This window comes from Cavia porcellus, unplaced genomic scaffold, assembly GCF_034190915.1.
Source record: "Cavia porcellus strain 051 isolate PalLab524CR breed Dunkin Hartley unplaced genomic scaffold, mCavPor4.1 scaffold_38, whole genome shotgun sequence".
Classification (NCBI taxonomy): Eukaryota; Metazoa; Chordata; class Mammalia; order Rodentia; family Caviidae; genus Cavia; species Cavia porcellus.
In genome coordinates, this window is record NW_026947521.1 from 8,620,813 (window position 1) to 8,638,984 (window position 18,172).

General features: G+C 45.0%; 1 pseudogene; it reads right to left on the minus strand.

Annotated features, from left to right (window-relative positions):
- Positions 1-915: 915 nt before the first annotated feature.
- On the minus strand, positions 916-3,809 carry LOC134474799 (protein angel homolog 2-like; annotated as a pseudogene).
- Positions 3,810-18,172: the final 14,363 nt, after the last annotated feature.

Consider the following 18,172-nt stretch of genomic DNA (forward strand, 5'->3'; position numbering starts at 1 on the left):
TATGTTGCTGTGAAACAAAACAAAACAAAACATCCAACAAACAAAGGAAAACCCTTGCACTGTTACAATGACTCCCGAAAGAAGAGCTCTGGGGGCTGCAGGTTTGTATCTCCTGGGTAGAGTTTCACAGTGTCCTCATGTTCCTGAGCCATACCAAAAATGATCTCACAGCTGCCACTTTGTTCCAATGACAGTTTTCTTACTAAAATGTCTACAGAATTGGCTCAGTGAAATAAATGTCTCCTGTAACCCAGGGAACAATTCTTGCAACTAATTTGAAAAAGATGCTAGCCCTGCTTCTTTGAGGTCAACCCCTCGCTGTCTACTGGAGGGGAAGCATGTGCTCATGGAAAGGATTTCTGTTCTTACCAGGTACAGTAAAGCACACTTCCTGTTTGTTGTAAAGCAAACATTCTGTATAACTGGAAAAGTGTTATCAAGTTCATCAAAAACTAAAATGGTTGGACACTGGAGAATGACCCAGTGATTTCTTAGGTGAACTAATTAGGACTCAGCAAAGGACTTTCCCAAAGAAACCAGGCCTTACAGAAAGGAACCAACCTGTGGTTTTCAAGAACCCAAACAGATAGTCTGCACCCACTTGCAACGCCTGCCAAAAACATGAAGTAAAATTCTTCATGAAGCGGGCTAAAGAAGATATACTACATTTAGAAAACCATTCTCAATTTTACTAGAATTAGAATAAAAAAGAAATTTCATATATCATTAACAATAAAAAGTATTTAGATCTTGTCTGGAAAATACTTTTCATTATTAAAAAAGAAAATGATTATAAACTTGTTCTGGTATCTGTGACACCATAGCACAAGAATAAACAATGTGCAAACATTCAACAGCTTTCCATGTGCTGAAAAAGGACATAAGTTGGAAAATAAATTATGTACATAACAAGAGTCAGAGCTCTAGTCCGAACTCAGCCAGTAGAGGCAGATGATCGAAGAGTTCTTTTCATTAGGAAGTCCATAAACAGTCCATAAGTCTTGCTCTGTGAGAAGTGGCAGTCCAGCTAAAAGTTTCAAGCCTCTGGTCAAAGCAGCTTCAGCTCCTGGGTGCCCAGCAATGTCTTCCTATAATTCTAGAGTAGAATTATAACCCACGTTTATGGCACTTTGGGAGTGACAGGTGGTCCCTTCCAGAATTCCAGTGCCAGGAAAGTAATGACTAAACAGAGGACAAGCTGAAATGGTGCTGTAAACCTGAAGGTAATTTTTCAGCTGTTACTAGGACTTCTATTTTCTTCTGCCGTGTTTGTGCCAAGCTGTGGGAGACAACTCCAGGGACTCCCCTGGAATGCAAAACAATTACTGCACCTCTGATTATTTGGAGACTTCCTGCATTATACTGATATGTAGCGAGCTGGCTATGGTATTTCATTCTCTCCTCAATTGGCTCTAAGCATTGCAAATAAGGCCAGTGAGGTACTGATATATAACCTCTAAAGCCAACAGACAGTCCTTTCTCCTGGCATAGTGTTCTCTGTGTAAAGGATATGAGCACAGTGGGATGTTAGAGCTAATAGCTCTGGGAATGTCAACTGCATAGGAATCTTAAAGAGGCTATGACTCCCCAGCTCACAAGAGTTTGCATATCAGAAACCTAATTGACAGCTTCCCAAAACAATTCAGTTGCTACCTTAATTAGATTGGATGAATTGATCCTTCTGCATATCTTTTTTTTTAAATTTTATTTAAAAGGAAAAAGAGAAAAACACAAAACAAAACAAAGCGGTGTAAGGGTACAAGTAATACAGAACTACAAAAAAAAAAAAAGTAAGAAATCACCAGTTAATAGATTACATATTATCATCTTAGAGATAGTTGCTCAAATCACAGTATCAAAGCATACAAAGTGGACATTCAAACAGTGAGACTGCAAACAGTTGTGTTCAATGATCCAACCAAAAACATTAATATGGTGTGAGCTATTTAACACTCCAAAACACACTTGCTGTTGTATCTTTTAGAGCTCTTTTTTTCCCTCTCTTTTTTACAACAAAATCCACACATTTTGGGTTTTATTACTCCTTAGTTCTTATTACTTTTTTGGGGGGGGAGAGAATAAAGTCAAATATGGCAAAACAGAGCTGTCAGTAATAACCAAGGATAGACACAGCACATGATGTAAAACAGAGTGCAAGGTTATCAACAATGGTTATCAACAATGTCTCTTGTTTCCTTAAAAAGAATTGTCTCCTTCTGCATATCTTTATCTCTGCAATTTACAGAGATGCCTTTCTCTCACCTGGCCAGCCAGCTCAAGTTACTCACATATTCCCATCATCCTTACTGTCACTCATCCCTGAGCCACCCCCTTCTTCACAAGATAATCAATTCTGGGAGAGGCCTAGGATCAAGGCCTTTGTCTGTACAACCTCACAGGGATTGGACTTAGGACCCCTTGGCTGCCCTTAACTTGGAACATGTCTTGGTGTCTTTACTCTTGCTGTGGTTTGCATTGGTGGTATAGATTGGAACTGACTTGCTGGGATTCCAATGACATCTCAATGGGATTACAAATATAATTTTTTGGATTGTGAGGAAAATTAGAAAGAGGATTACAATTCTTGGATGATTGAACTCGATATCTGGGATTATAAGGCACCACCTGACTTTTCTACTTTTGGGACCTCCTGTGCCTCATACACACAGTTCTGTGAGATACCTAGGTTTGGGGGCTGAATAGGTCTAGATAAAATTCTTTGTCCCCAAAAAGACTATTCTTAGCCAGCTGCCTTTCCTATAGCAGGTCCTTCATAATTCAACCTTCCTTCCTTCATGAAACTATAGAGTGGAGAATCAGGAACAGAGTTATAGTCACCACACGTAACAGTGGGACAGAAACTGCCATCATCTTTCTGGTGAGCAACACTGGAAGTCTCTGCCATAGAATGACCAGCTGGGTCAGCTTGATATCACCTCGTCTCGGATTTTACAAAAATGTGTGTTCACTCCGCAGATTGCAGGAGGCGCAGCGCAGGGCAATTTGGGTTGCAAGACCAAAACTGATCCAGTATTGTCTTTGTCCAAGAGAGGGCTGTCACAGCATAGAAGTCCACTGGGTTCGCTGATGAGAGTGAAATCCTGGGGCGTTTGAAGCAAATGGCACAGCCACTGGGTTTCCTTTCTGTGTACATCCTATATCCATGGTGATAACCCAGTGATTCCAAGCTTCACCTGATTTCTTTTCCATAATGATCTTTTTGACCTTCTGGTAGGTAAAGTACATGCACTTCAGAGTGTTTAATTTCTTTCCGAGTATTGGGAAACATAAAATTCCAGTGTCATACTGGCTGTCAGCAGTGTCTGTAAAGGTGTGAATTATCTTCCAATAAATCTCACGAAAGTATATTACAGGACATCACTGAAAAATCAAACTCGTTCTCACTGGCTTCACACATGGAATCATTTTTGTCTCCCGGGATCTTGGCGTTTTCTTTATTACGGTTATGTGCGTATTCCCATTCCCTTTTTGTCATGCCTTGCTGTTTTCTTCACCGTGCCTTCTCCCTCTGAGTTCGTGATGGAACTAGACAAGTGGATCGAGGCTGTCTTGTTCAGGGGGTCAGGTTTCCAGCTACAGTACAGAAACTGAGTATGCAAATAAGCAAGGTGGCCTCCGCCTCATTGAGAAATGCCTGCTACTGAAGGATAAATATGAATAGGGAGCATGAGAATAGTGTCTAGGTCACCTCAGACAACTATACAGAAGTCTGTCCCAGCAACACCGCTCAGATCCTCCCACGGTGCAGTCTGGTCTCTGCCCAGACTCTTGGAGAGATGGTGAAACATAGGGTCTCACCAGGCTTCCATCTTCCCCTCCTCTGGCATCCAGTTCCCAGGGATGGGCATCACCAGTCTCTACCGCATGCTCCCCAGCTTAAAGCTCCCCAGGGGTCCCATGTATAGAGTCCTGGATCCTGGCCTGGCTATAAGGCATGCTGGAAACTGCAGTCCCACCACCATCTTGCCCAGGAAGCCAATGTATTAATTACTGTAACTCCCCTACTAATCTTTTTATTTTTATTTTTTCTCTCTTTAAAATATAAAATAAAAACTCGGTATTCAGGCTTCATTGCAGCGTTGGCACTTTGCAATAAATGAGTGGGTTTGGGGCTATGGTTTGGGCACTTGTCTTTAAAAGGTTCGTCACCCCTGGTCTAGGCCCATTTAGGAGAAACTGATAATGTCACTTTGTCACAATGTCACATTGCCACGATGTTATTGCTATACAATATTGCCATGAAGTTTAGATAATAGACTGAGTATAATCTACTGGAAAAATGCCCCCACCTTGTATTGTAACAGAGAAAAACATTCACAAGAAAAATATTCTCACCCAATCTGAAATTAATTATGAAATTATTTACTTTGTAAAGTGTTAGGAGTATAGAAACAATCATCTCTGGAGAGATGGATATTTCCAGATTCCAGGTGAGGCCCAGTGAAGAGCCCCCAGGTGGCTAGGAGACAGAGAGGGACAGGCTTTCTAGCACTGGGTGCTCCTCCAGGAAGAGGCTTTCACAAGGAGACTCCCTAGGCTCTCATTCAACTCACAGGGTCTGCTCCAGGCTCTGGGCTATGCAAGGCTCTTCCAAAGCTCCAGGCGGTGGTCATTCAGCCAGTGCAGAGACCACACTTGGAAACAGACTGGAAGGTTTTGGAAGATTCTAGAAGGTTCCGAACTGCACTCCCACACCTGCTGAGCACGGTGTGGTAGAGCTAATTCATCAGAACACTGATTGTCTGTAAAGAGCTGCCTGAAGAATTATAAAGTGCAACCCAGCACGCGGTGGAGCTGTTTGCGTTTCTCCATACTCAAGGCAAATAGCATGTTTAGTCAGAAAGTTCTCCCTGGGACAGTGAGGATCTGCTACAATGGAATGGAGGGGATCCATATATTCCCCCTGCCAGTCTGAGTTAAGTGAAATGTCCTTCCAGGACTGCTATACTTCGTGAGGAACTTTTTCTGCCATCCTTTTTGTGTTCTGAGGCTGTCTGGATCCGAGATGACCAATAAAACATGCAGCGGTAGTGCAGAACCACCCTGGAGAAACAGATACAGCCAATGTGGCGATGAGAATTGGATGCTGAGCAGGAGCTCAAGGGCCTCTCCAGAAGTGACCTGGGAAGTCCAGGGCAAAAGGCAGCAGGCAGTGAGGGACTGGTGATGGATGGTTGCTACAGGATGAACGGTTTGGGAGATCCAGCGGCAGGAGGTGGATGGTCTGAGAAACCAGTAAGCGAGGCCTGAGACTCCAGAGAAGTGAGGAGTGGCCACCAGAGTGCAGTCCTGGGAACATTGATCCACCTCAGTTCGACCCAAGAAGAGTCATATTCGGGGTTTATGAGGCAATCTTACCCAGTCCTCACCAAATAGCTAACCGTAGCGTGGACCTTCAGGCAGCATAGTGAACCATTTATGAAGGGAAAATTCCAAAGTGCACGTATGTGCACACTGACACAAACTACCTGCTCTCTGTAGAGACTGGGAAACAGGCACAAAGATGGAGGGGACTTGAGTCAGCTGTTTCTTCTGGCACGGGTGAGGGGAACCCAGATTTGTGAATAAGCGATGGAGGAGAAGTAGAGAGAAAAGCTGTTCAGGATGGGACATTTCACATTTGCTTTCAGATTCTGGGGAATGAGATGAGAGTGAGATGAGACTAGAAGAACCACTAGGATGACACTGTACTGAAGGAGAAGAATGTCCCTCATCAGAAGCTAAGGGGCAGAAAACAGATGAGATGTTGGAGCAAGGGAGCGGGAGCCTGGGCCAGAAAGGAGCCAAGCTCTGCTTCTCCCTGAGGGATCTGGAACGGGACACGGGGTGGGTGATGGAATACTTGGGTATGGTGCTATATGCCCACTTCAGGAACAAAAATGGTGACACAGATAGCTGTCATAATTCACTAAAGCTTCATACAGGATTAAGGACTTTCTAGCAAAGTGAGCTGGGTCATTTAATTAGATGTGTTTCTGGTATCTAGCAGTGTGCTAGGCATGTGGAAATTCCCTCATACATTTTTTTGAGTGAATAAATAGATGAAGAAGCTGGGCGTGGTGGCACGGATTTATAATTCCAACACTCAGGAGGTTGAGGCAGGGGGATTGCTGTGGGTTCAAGACCAGCCTGGACCGCATAGCGAGTTCAGTAGCAGCCTGAACTATGCAGAGATGCCTTGTCTCAAAAAACAAACAAAACAAAATAAACAAACAAAAAACCAGATGGCAGAGGTGTTCAAGCCAAGTGATCTATCATGTGAAGCTAAATAACTGACTTGAACTCTGTTCACCGCGCATGTTCCAGGGCCATCCTGCACTGATGTTCCCACTATATTTTTAATTGTAGCAGCTAGATTTAGTCTGTAGTCACTTGTCTAAACTCTCCACCAGCCCATTTCCTGACAGCTTGGTTCCTGGGCGACCAGGCCTTATTTACCTTATAGCTGCGCTTAGTACAGAGTTCTTGCCCAGCTCATCCTACTGCATAAATGACTGTAGGAATAAACAGCATATAACTCACCCCCCCAAAAAAAACCCCAAAACTTTTTATTGACTCTGTTTAGTGCCAACTAAGCTGCACTTTCTGTGACCTCAGACAGCACTAGATTGTTCCAGGAACTCACGTGGCTACGGAAGAATGAACTGGAAGATCCTAGAAAAAGAAGAGCTGCCTGGAAGGCCATGCTGTTATTTGGAAGAGAGTGAGCACCACTCTAGGCTACAGTCACAGTTTACCAGACAACCATAACAGGGCCGCAAAACCCCAGTGTGGTCTCACACCTGATGGTTTCTTACCCCTACATTCTTGGTGATTTTTTGGGAACAAACTCTGAAGCCATTTCGCGTTTCCACAAAATGAACCTGGCGAAAGCTAGTTGTTTCTTCAGAAGAGGGCACGACCTCACACCACCACAGACAGGCCTAGGGGGCTCCCAGGCCTCTAAGGGGAATCTCTCCTGTCCCATGTTTTGATTCCGCTGCTTTGGAAGACTAAGACCAAAGGAACTGGCCTGAATTTAATTCTTCTGCAATCAAGGGCTGAGTTGAGGAGTTTTACTCAAGATTATGCCTAGCAGTAATGTCATGAGTAGTCACTACCCAGAGGGGCAATTTCCTGCAGAGGAACCCCAGCTGTGGAATGAGTAGCCTATGGCCTTGGACCTGACTTGCAGGGTTAACGTCACAATATTTTCACTTCTGAGTTCAACAGCTTAGGTCAAATCACTCATCGGTTCACATCCAGCTCGCTGTCATTTCTCTACACATTGATAAAATGTGCAATTGGTGCTGTTTGCCTGGATTTATTGGATTCATCTTTTTCTGTTGGGATTGAATCCAGCCACATCCTCCTCCATCTTTACATTTTATTTGGAGACAGGGTCTTGCTAAATTTCCTGGGCTGGCCTCACACTTGTGATCCTTCTGCCTCCGCCTCCCCAGAGCTGGGATTATGGGTACCTGCAACTACATTTGGCTTGTTTGTGTGACCTTACAGTTTACTGCTTTGCACACAGCTTGTCCCCCTGGACTTGGGTATAAGCAGGCTGGGGTGCAGCCTTTCCTTTGCTGGGATGCTGCAGTGTGCACCCTGAGGCGCCCCTCAAATGCGGCAACCATGGTCTGCGTCCCCCTCCACCCGTCGCAGAAGCATGGGGAAGGGTTGGGGTGAGCAGCCACCAGTGACACTCATGATTTAATGCTGGAGTTTGGTGGGGACAATACTACAGGCCAAGGGGAAACAGCTCTAAGGAGCCCCACCTCCAGCCTCGGCCTCCCCTTGGGATTGCATCTTTAGCTCACTGTTCTACTCTTGCACGGGTGTGGCTCCATGAGCTTTCCCCACTCATTCACCGCAGGCAGATCCCAGAGTCCCGCTCCGTTTCCTGGCGACAGTCACTGTGCTTCTGCTTGCCTTCCTGTCTCCTTACACCCACCCATCCACCGTGCCCCTCATACTAGGTGGCCTTAGCTGAGCCGATGCCCCCAGGGCTGCGCAGGCAAGGAGAGGACCAGGCCTTCAGAAGCCCTGCTCTGTCTCCAGGAAGGCTGAGGCCAGGGCGCTCCTGCTGAGTCCTGGCCTCCAATAGCAGAGCCAGGTGCTGAGGCTGCTGTGTGCTTGGTTCCCACTCACACCTTTCCGGGGCAGCTAGAGTGGAGGGACCGGCCCTAAATCCATCACTAAAATCAACAGAATATGTAAAAGTTGGTCAGTCTTCTCATTTGTCTACAGCCAGACAAAAACCTTGGTTTTCAGATTGTTTCCTCTTTCCAACAAAAACCAGGATGAAACTGACTGTCTGGGATCCATCAGAGCAGAGCACGTGGAGGTTTTGGGGGAGCTTGCTGCCGCCTTCTATAGGTAGGGAGACAGCGCTTTGGGTAATGCCCACACAGTCTAATAACATTAACTTTGCTACTAGACTTGGGAGCGCCTTGTGCCGTTGTAACCACAGTAATTTAGAACAGACACACGCAAACACATGCATGTGCATGCGCAAGCACACACACACACACACACACACACACACTTTTACCTTTGAGAGCCAGTTGGCTGCAATCCCTCATCTCCTGTTAACACAAACCTTTCAAATAAATCCTCGCTTCCATGGTGCAATATCATTTCCTCTCCACCGATACTTCCTTTCCTTCAATAGTCCAAGGAGCTATGCCTGATTTCTTTCGTTGCTTTCTTCCCCCCTATTTTATTTTATTTTTTTGGTCAAGACCTTACACAGTTGCTGTGATTTGTAGAAACACAGTCCTTTGAAATGATTAGACAATGAACTGCAGACTTGGGGCGCATTTACATAATTCAAACATTGTCTGATACTGCAGAGTTCCAAGAGAAATGTACAGCCAGCACCAGCAAATTTCCTGCTGGAATTCTGCCAGAGAATAGCTGGCTGTCCCAGGGAGGTCCATCATTGTGGGACTCTGCTGTTTGTAAATTTAACGAACGACTCACATATGCTTATGATATTATGGAAGTTTCTGCAAAACGTACTTCTTGCATAAAAACCCATTTTATTTATTTATTCAGTTAGGTCCTTTTTGAGGCAGGGCTTCACTATCTGGTTCCAGCTGGCCTTGAGCTCACTGTGCAGTCCATGCTGGTCTCAAACTCACAACCATCTTCCTGCCTCAGCCTCCCAAGTGCTGGGGTTACAGGCGTGCACCACCACACCCCACTTAGTTTTTGTTTTTATGTCTTTCCCTCTTCTCCTCTTGACACTGTGCTTTGAGGTCCTCGCCCATCATGGTGCTGTATATGTGTGTGTGCATTTAGCCCACTGCCCTTGGGGCTTCCGAGGCTGCAGCTTCCCCCCCCACACACACACACTTTTACATCACTCCAACTCCTTGTTCACCAGTGATTCCACTAGTCTGGGCTCCCTGCCCTCCTTCAAGCTAAAGTCACATGTGTTCCCTTATCACACTTAGAAAGCAGACCAAGTCCAAGGAATATAAGCAATGCAGCAGTGGTTTCCGTAAGCACCCATTTCTAGATAAATTACTGGAACCATTCAATCTATTACAGACATAAAGCTTTCAAAAGCTGATTTTACTCAGTGAAAATAGGCAGAGTGCTTTTAAGATGTTTTCCTAGCACGACAGTTCTCAAGAGAAAAATATTTTCATTGTTACAAAAAAAAAGAGGAAAAAAAGAACTCAAGCAAAGAAAGGAAACAAAAGAAATATTGGCAGAAATATGAGTAGGAGCCTGAACCATTTTTCTGAAGGACAATTTGGAAATATATATTCACAGGCTTTGACCTGGTAATTCCACCTTAGGAATTTATCATAAGCAATTTATAACAAGGAGTAGGTACAAAGATTCACCAAGTGTTCACTGTCACATTATTTATAACTGTGAAAAAAGCTAGACTCAATCTCAATGTTCTTCCATGAGGAACATGTTGAACTATGAGATATTCTGCTAATTAATTCATTCAGTGCATGGTTATTGAGGTTTTTGGAGTATACGAGAGTGGGTCAGGATGAAGTCCTGGGACACAGTGAGCCGCTGAACCCTGGGTGCTCTGGGAATTCTCATAATTAATACTTCTAAAACCCTCACATTATCATATGTCCAGTGTTTTATTTTTATAATCATAGAAAATTATTTTAAAAGGAGGATTTATTAGACACAGTACAGTAACTAGAGATAACAGCATACTGTGTTGTTCAAAATGGGTAAATTAGTGAATTAAAAAATATTTTCATCATGAAAATTGTATTTGCATCAATGATTATGCTAATTAGCTTGATTTAGCCACCTAACATTGTATGCATGCATCATAGTATCATCTATACTCCATAAATACAAGCAATTATAATTTGTAGATTTACAACAGATTTTTTTTTTTTTTTTTTTTTGCTTTTTGAGACAGGTTCTCACTATGCAGTTCAGGCTGGCCTTGGGCTCACTTTGTAGCCCAGGCTGGTCTGGAACTTACAAATGATCCTCCTGCCTCAGCCTCCTGAGAGCTGGGATTATAGGAGTATACCTCCACACCTGGCTGGTTTTTTTTTTTTTTAACCTTTAAAAATCACAAATTATTTAGTAGAACAAATTTTCCTCTAAGTTCAGCACAAAATAACAAATATGATTTTTTAAAAAATAATTCTTCCAGGCATCTGTCCGAGAACAGCAAGGTGCACACTCAGAGGTGGTCAGGGGGCATTGTCCATGGGGCAGGCTGGTACTGGCGCTGTCATTACAGGTCAGGCTGTCCTGGGGTCACAAGGTGGGGAGCTGGGTGGGCCCAGTTCCAGCCAAGACCGTGCATGGCTGGGGCAAGTACCTCTCTGCTTGTCTCCACTTCCCACCTACGAAGCTAAGGTGCTGGACTTGGGGGCCGCTGACTGCCGCAGGGCTAGAGCTCCTGGTTGCATTTCATAGGCAGCCATTTTCCTGTTCTGCCAGTGTCACGACGTGTTTGTGCTTTTTAACTTTCTGAATGACTGAATTGGGTCACTGATCCACAAATCGAAGGCGATCTGTCAGCTGTGACACTGACTGGGAATACGGGACTGTCCACGGCGAGAACAGCCTTTAGGAGACTCCTGTATGTCACTGGCCTTTCTCCTCCGGGGATGTGCTAAGTGTGGCCCATCGATCCCGCCAGTCACGCGTGACAGCGGAGAGGTGCAGAGCCCCTATCCTCTTCCTGTTAGCACTGTTGACTGCTGAAGTTCATTTTCTTCTGAAATTGGATTTTAACATTTCTCCTTTCTTTTAAGAACCAGCAAATGCTATTTCAAAGAACATTGGTCCATGAGAACCAATGTGAGACATTATTATTCTCTTTCCTCACCACAGATTAAAACAACTTTTCTGATTCTGACTAGGCGATGATTAGACTTTCAGTTGTGAACATCAAGCATAGTTCCATTTTCTCAGACCCACAGTACATGGGAGATGCTGTGCAATTGAAATATCAAGGAGCAGCGTCCATCTGGCTAGAGTTTGTCAGTGTTCAATTTAATTTGCTTCTTTGCCATCTAACCTAGTATTTCGGGGCTTTCTTGTAACCTTTCATAATTTTAAACAATGCAATATTTGATTACAAAATCTTGAGAATTTCTAAAAGTATTTGTTTCTAAAAGTATAACTAGAACTTTGACAGCAAAGACACCAGGCTCATGAAAAGCACAAAGTCCTGTGCTCCATTTCATACCTGCCCCCCAGAAGGGGCTGAGATCTGGTGATCCAAATGTGGGACAAATTTCCCCCTTCTAAATGATTTTTATGTGCTTTAAAATTGGAAGGCCTTCCTCACAGGTTTTGTCTTCTCGTTGGTCATCTCTCTTTCCAGTTTCCCATCCTAATTCCCAGGGCTAGTCTTTGAAATAGTTCCCACAATTAATCCTCCCTCTCTTCCTCCTGGAAACGGACTCCTAATGTTCTGTGTGTTTTACACATGAACACACACACGTGTGTGTATCTAGCTTTATGCAGGCAAACCCCGTGGATATTCTCATCACTAATTACTGTAACTATTCGGACTATTTTTTTTGAGACAGGGTCTCGCTATGTAGTTAGGGCTGGCCTTGAACTCACTACATAGCCAGAGCTGGCCTTGAACTCACAGTAACCCTCCTGCCTCAGCTTCCTGAGTGCTGGGATGTGTATCACGACACTCAGCTATTTGGACTTTTTATAAAAAAATCCACTAAGTGCCTTATAAGGACAAAATCAGCTTTATTCTGTTGTAGAATCTAGTGTTAGGGTGTCTTCTTTATCTTGCTTAAGCTTTTCTTCTTCTATGTCAAGAGTAATAATATTAAAATGTCTCAGGGTTGAATAGAGAACCCAAAGATCAAAGAAAAGCTGTGTTCAACCAGCACACCGCAAGGGGGAGGCGGAGAGGAAATCAGGATCTTGGCAACTTCCAGCCGCTGGTTGTGAACAGGACCTAACTATAGGAGGCGGCAGCGGGTGAAGAGCTGTGGCCGGAAGCTTTCTTCCCTGCCCCCCGGAGGGCCACTCACAGAGAGGGGACACCCAGGGAATACAAGCCAGGGCCACTCACAGAGAGGGGACAGCCAGGGAATACAGGCCAGGGCCACTCACAGAGAGGGGACACCCAGGGAATACAGACCAGGGCCACTCACAGAGAGGGGACACCCAGGGAATACAGACCAGGGCCACTCACAGGGAGGGGACACCCAGGGAATACAGGCCAGGGCCACTCACAGAGAGGGGACACCCAGGGAATACAGGCCAGGGCCACTCACAGAGAGGGGACACCCAGCGAATACAGGCCAGCGCCACTCACAGAGAGGGGACACCCAGGGAATACAGGCCAGGGCCACTCACAGAGAGGGGACGCCCAGGGAATACAGGCCAGGGCCACTCACAGAGAGGGGACACCCAGCGAATACAGGCCAGGGCCACTCACAGAGAGGGGACAGCCAGGGAATACAGGCCAGGGCCACTCACAGAGAGGGGACACCCAGGGAATACAGACCAGGGCCACTCACAGAGAGGGGACACCCAGGGAATACAGGCCAGGGCCACTCACAGGGAGGGGACACCCAGGGAATACAGGCCAGGGCCACTCACAGAGAGGGGACACCCAGGGAATACAGGCGGAAGGACTGCACCCATCTTTGCAAGCCTGCAATTTTTCACCTATTCCTGTGGTCAATGCAAAGTTTTTTATGTACTTTTGTTAAAAATTGGTTAGGAAAGCATGAGTGTAATTTTCTTTCCATTGGAGAACTTAATACAGTTTTAAGGATATTAAGCAAAGCTGGGGCTTTCACACTTAGTGAGGTCTAGTTCACTTTACCACTAGAACAGGTGTGCATGTGTATGTGTGTGTGTGTGTGTGTGTGCGCACGCGAGCACGAGTGTGTGTGTGTGTGTGTGTGTGTGTGGTGCCGGGGACCCACCCAGGGCTGTGCACATTAGCAAGCTCTTTGTCATGAGCTCCCCACCTCCAGCCCCTGGGACAGATTTCTCATGCAGAAAACTGTTGTTTGTTCATCTGAGATATTAGTGATGTTTCACCCTTTTTTGTTGTTGCTGTTGTTTCTAATCACAAAGAAGTGATGGGCATTTCTTAAAAAACAGTATCCAACTTTTCAATTATAATGCTTCCATATAGGTTTGGAAAGAACTGCCAAAGAAATCTAAAACAAAATAGAACAGATAAACAAAATCCCAACTCTGCTTAGGTAAAATTTCCGTATAATGAAACTACTCCAGGACCTAGTATCAGGAAAATGATTTGAAAATCTTCTCCATCTCCTGTAAGTAATATAGGGGAACAAAACTCCCAAACCACTAGATGTCTGGTACGAATTTGTGTTCTCTAAAATTGAAGCATGAATTTTAGAAGCAATGGAGTTAAAAACAGAATATATTTAGAAAGAAAGGAAAGCTTCTGTCTGAGAGAGAGACAGAGGGGACGCTGCCTTTTCTAAGGATTTTTATAGAGCAAAACCACAAGGTGAGGCAGATCTAAGATGGGAAAACATGGGAAGGCAAGGCAGGCAGGCATGAGGTGGGACAGAACTACTGTCAATCAACAAGAGTACAAGTGTAATTGCTCAGGTAAAACTGATTAAATCGGGGACCATTAGGGACGCAAGTCACATAGCAAGAAGGTTTGCTTAAGGAGCAGTGACTCTTCCTGAAGGGGGTTGGGTGGCGACTCCTGGCTTCCTCAGGGAGATAGAGACCTATTTAGAATATCAGTCCTTAGGATGTGGGTGTATTTGTTTGCTCTTTTATCTTGTGCTCTGGCCTACAGTGGGAGGTGTCTCCTTGGAGGTCACAAGATATCTGGTCTTTTACACTGGCTCCTAAGAGGGTCTAGCCCTGTCTGACTGCCTATAACATTTTTACTTCTCAGCTGCCTATAACAAAAGGATCATTTTGTTAGAGTTTTCTGGCGCAATAGAGAAGTAGAATATAAGGAAAGTGAAAGTGGGCTTTTTATTTAAAGGAAGTGGAGAGGAGCCCACAACCAGCAAGGGTTTGGCTTTCTCCTCCAACCAGATATGGGGGTGTGGGGTATATGTGACCTTTGACTGTGCGCAGTGATAACACGGAGAGAAGCTGATTAGAATTTTCTTCCCATGCATGGGAAAGGAAGGAAGAAGTTATAATTGGGGAAGAAGGAGGAAGTGACCATCAGGGTAAGCATCCCTGATTTGGCCTTCCACCATGTTGAACTGCAGCCGTAATGTCCTGTAATTTATTCTAGGGCAAGACTCTTTCACATTTTACCTTCCTGTGCCTCAGTTCCTTAACTGAAAAATGAAATTGTAGCACCTACCCAACAGAGATGTTATGAGGATTTAATAAAAGGGCATCTGGGAGCGTGACTGCCAGGTTCCCCACATATGGTTTTTGGATTATGCCACGGTTTACTGAATCAGCATCTCTTTTTTTTAAAGTTCCAAATTATTTTTAAAGTTCTTTCAACAAAACTGGGTGTGATGGTTCATGCCTGTAATCCCAGCACTTGGGAGCTGAGGCAGGAGGATTGTTGAGAATTTGAGATCAGTATGGGCCACAAAGTGAGCTCAAAGCCAGCCTGAACAACATAGTGAGATCCTGTCTCAAAACCAAACCAAACCAAACAAAAACAACAACACTACAAATAAATAAATAAAGTTCTTTCAACGAACAGTTACAGCGGGCTGTTCACCCAACTGTTTCCAGTCCTTGCCCCCACGGAGTCTACCACTGAGAAACGGGGAAACAGACCAGCGGGCAGATATCTGTAATGCAGAGAGCCCAGGGCTCTGTGTGAGGAGAAGGCTCAGGCTCACGTTTCATTCACTCCAAATCTGCATTTCTGTCGCTTTCACTAAGGGACGGCTGGGATGTGCTGGCAGCCTCAGGGCAGGACTGTGTCACTGGACAGAGCCAGCATGGAGAGTGACTCGCTCAGGAACATTGCAGGGCCACATCTCACCCACCCAACTGCCACTGCAAAGTACTTTAAGGAGGGTACTTGCCTGAACCCAGGCAGGCTCTGTGCCACTGAGCCAAATCCCCGGCCCGAGATTTTTTCCCTTATGAGTTTTGGGGGGCTAGTGACCCCCAGGTCCTAGGGTTTTGTTAGTTCTGTTTTTTGTGTTGCTGGGGATTTACACTAAGACCTCATACATGCGAGGCAAATGTTTTCCCAGGCCCCTCTATTTTTCTCCCAATTCCTTTTTACTGAGATATACTTTTTTCTGATTTTTTAGTAGTGCATGTTTGCAGTACATATTAAAACATTCACTGTGAGGACCTGGAGCACATACATGCTGCATCTGGGTCCCTTTGACTTCCCTGTCCCTATCACTTTCCTGTCCACCCCATCCTCAGATCCAGTCCCATCCCACCAAGTCTATCTCCCTGTTTCTTAAGATCTATGTTTTTGGGGTTTTTTGTTTGTTTGTTTGTTTGTTTTTGGTTCCAAGGACTGAACTCAGGACTCAGTGTATGTCAAGTAGGCACTTGTGCTGCTGAGCTAAACTGCCAGCCCCTTATCTATCTTTTATTTTGCTCTTTAAATTATTTATACTTTGGACTCTCATGCAAGAGAAACTGTGTGATCTTTAATCTTCTGGGTCTGACATATCATTTAGCATTATGGACTCAAGATATCTCCATTGTCCTAAAAATTCCAGGTATATTTTATACGCCATAATGTTAACTCTGCAGAGTCCAATTTGACCATTTTTAGCAAATTTACAGATTTGTGCCCCATCACCCCAATATTTTTAGAAGATTCTCCCTCATCCTTGAGGAAACCTCAGGTGTATTTGGAGTCAGTCCCTGCCTCCCTGTCCAGCCCCTGGCAGCCTCAAATCTATTTTCTGTCAGTATAGATTTGCCTCTTTTGTTTTTCCTGAGGTTAACAATGGTTAATATACTGCATATTGTTATCTTCAAAGTAGTTGCTCAGATTACAATATGTAGCCCTGGAAAAATGATCAAACAGTGAGAGCACCAACCACGCTTTCTGATGAATTAACAGAGGTCATTAGTAAAGATTTGCCTTTTTTCAGCATTTCATGCTACTCTGGTCCGGCTGGCCTCTCAATGGGCAGCACAGGTTGTGGTATTACAGGGCACAGCAGCGCCTCCTGTTGGCAAATCCTGTGCTGTGGCTTGGGTATCTCTGTGTTAGGTACTCACTGGTGAGTGGATGTTCAAACTGGTTCCACATTTTGCTGATTATCCTTGATTCTGTTTGATCCTTCAGGAAGGGGTCAGGTCTCAGTTGTTACTGTCCAGGTACAAAAATACTATGAAATCAGAGCCATCAGCAGCGCTCAAGGCAATGTGGATTGTTTTCTCCTTTTATGTTTGTCATCTATCCACTTGGCGTCTGCTTTCTCCTGCCTCTCCCTGTCACTTCTCTCTTTCTCTGGCCTTACTGAGTTCTCTCCTAGTAAACAAGCTGTGCAGCTTGCTGGCGATAGGTGTAAGGGACAAGTGGCACAGCTAGGTGAGAGTCTTGGTTTAAGTCTCCTGTTAACTAGACCATTTTTGAGCCTTTCTTCACGTGAGAGAAAGACAAGAATAATTTTATGCTATCTTTTTAGCAGAACCAGTCCCTAAAATAGCAGTGGACCTGAAACCCTGCTGTCTAACAGAAGAGATTTGCTGTCACAGGTTTTGGGGCTCAAGGGGCTGTATAGGACCCTGTCGGCTCTGTCCCTTTGCTAGTCTGTGCTCAGCACTCTAGAGTGCTTAATCTAGATCTCCCTGATTTGGTACAGATCTTAGAATCTGTGACAGTGGTTTCAAAACTTCAGCTGTCCTAGTCCTTTCCCAACATATTCTTAGGGAAGGCACCCAAGCTGGTGGCCAAAGCACTAGAACTAAGAATCAGGCGACCTGGCTCTGGGCTTTTTTTTACTTGCATGATCTTGGGCAGATTATTTCACCTGCGTCTTTAGTTTTCCTGGCTATAAATCAGAAGTGGTAATACATATGATGAAAACACATGATGTGCATGTGTAGCACAGAAATGCAGGGCTATGACCTGTAGAAGGAGGCTCTTAGCTATGGCCACACCTGCTTCTGAGTGGCCTCAACTCTGTCCCTCTCCCTTCTGCTGCCAGCACCTTGGGTCAGGTTGCTGACATCCTACTGTCTGTTCCTACAGACGCTCTTTTCCACGGGCTTTTGCCTTCCACCAATGGGAGGTGCCGAGAGGTGGGGAGGGACGCAGTGGGGGTCAGGAAGAAGGGAGAAGTCCCAGTGTTTCTCCTCCTCTTCTTAGACAATTTCTTCAGCAATTTCAGTCCTCAAATCTGCTTGCAGCATCTTTTCCCTTTGCTTCCAGACAAGAATGGCAGAGGTTTCCAGAAATGGAGACCCACCAGCTTGCTTCCTTGTCTTTCATTTGGCTTCTCAGCCTCCTTCCTCTGAGAAGTCCTATCACCTGTGCAATGAAGGGTGTGCATGAAAGCCCCTGCGTTTTCCTGGAATCCTCTGCTTTCTGGTTTGGATGATGACTAATGCAACTAAACACTCGGGGAAAAAAGGAGTGAGAGTGAAAACAGAGCAAGTTGGGCAGATCCACCAGCCTCAGCTTGTCATGCCTGCGATGAGGGGCAGGTGGGAGATGGGAGACCCTCGATCAGTCTGAGGTCTTAGCAACTCTTACGGGGCTTAAAATTGGAGA